The sequence below is a fragment of the Salmo trutta genome, chromosome 1 (genome assembly GCF_901001165.1).
Source record: "Salmo trutta chromosome 1, fSalTru1.1, whole genome shotgun sequence".
Classification (NCBI taxonomy): domain Eukaryota; kingdom Metazoa; phylum Chordata; class Actinopteri; order Salmoniformes; family Salmonidae; genus Salmo; species Salmo trutta.
Genome location: NC_042957.1, coordinates 79250299 through 79251971, shown reverse-complemented (window position 1 = coordinate 79251971; position 1673 = coordinate 79250299).

Here is a 1673-nt window from a genome sequence, read left to right as displayed (position 1 = left end):
GTATATAACCAAGTTATCATTGACTGGGTACTGGTAACCCCTGTATATAACCAAGTTATCATTGACTGGGTACTGGTAACCCGTGTATATAACCAAGTTATCATTGACTGGGTACTGGTAACCTGTGTATATAACCAAGTTATCATTGACTGGGTACTGGTAACCCGTGTATATAACCAAGTTATCATTGACTGGGTACTGGTAACCCCTGTATATAACCAAGTTATCATTGACTGGGTACTGGTAACCTGTGTATATAGCCATGTTATCATTGACTGGGTACTGGTAACCCCTGTATATAACCAAGTTATCATTGACTGGGTACTGGTAACCTGTGTATATAGCCATGTTATCATTGACTGGGTACTGGTAACCTGTGTATATAACCAAGTTATCATTGACTGGGTACTGGTAACCGGTGTATATAACCAAGTTATCATTGACTGGGTACTGGTAACCCCTGTATATAACCAAGTTATCATTGACTGGGTACTGGTAACACGTGTATATAACCAAGTTATCATTGACTGGGTACTGGTAACCCGTGTATATAACCAAGTTATCATTGACTGGGTACTGGTAACCCGTGTATATAACCAAGTTATCATTGACTGGGTACTGGTAACCCGTGTATATAACCAAGTTATCATTGACTGGGTACTGGTAACCTGTGTATATAGCCATGTTATCATTGACTGGGTACTGGTAACCCGTGTATATAACCAAGTTATCATTGACTGGGTACTGGTATCCCCTGTATATAGCCAAGTTATCATTGACTGGGTACTGGTAACCCGTGGATATAACCAAGTTATCATTGACTGGGTACTGGTATCCCCTGTATATAGCCATGTTATCATTGACTGGGTACTGGTAACCCCTGTATATAGCCATGTTATCATTGACTGGGTACTGGTATCCCCTGTATATAGCCAAGTTATCATTGACTGGGTACTGGTAACCCCTGTATATAGCCATGTTATCATTGACTGGGTACTGGTATCCCCTGTATATAGCCAAGTTATCATTGACTGGGTACTGGTATCCCCTGTATATAGCCAAGTTATCGTTACTCATTGTATATTTATTCCTCATGTTATTATTTTTCTATTATTTTTCTCTCTGCATTGTTGGAAGGGCCCATAAGGAAGCATTTCATTGTTAGTCTACACATGTTGTTTACGAAATATGTGACAAATCAAATTTAATTAGATTATAGGATCTGTGACAGCATGGGCAGCACCATGAGGCTATCTCCATTTTAAAGTAGTCAATTTCATTTTTCTTCATTGGCTGATTGCTCCCAACTCATAGGAACCCCCACCCAGTTGACTACTTTAAGTGGTGGAAGCACTCAATGGCAATGTCCATGCTAAAACGGGTTATATCCACGATGAGTCCTCTATCTGAGTCCTCTATCTATCTCTGGAAAACAGGCACAACTCCGATATAAAGTCGTTTTTTCAAAGTTGGGCTTATTTTCGTGGACAGATTTTGGGCGGAGTAAAACCTCTTGCTTCGCATCTTCCCCTCTGCCACTAACCATGCTAAAATAGATTTTTGGCCACTACAGACCTCTATCATTCTCTATGCACCTGACCAATCAGAATCGAGCCGACGACAACATTCAATTTCGCTTTTAGCCAACTGGGACGGGAAATCCGAGTGACGCA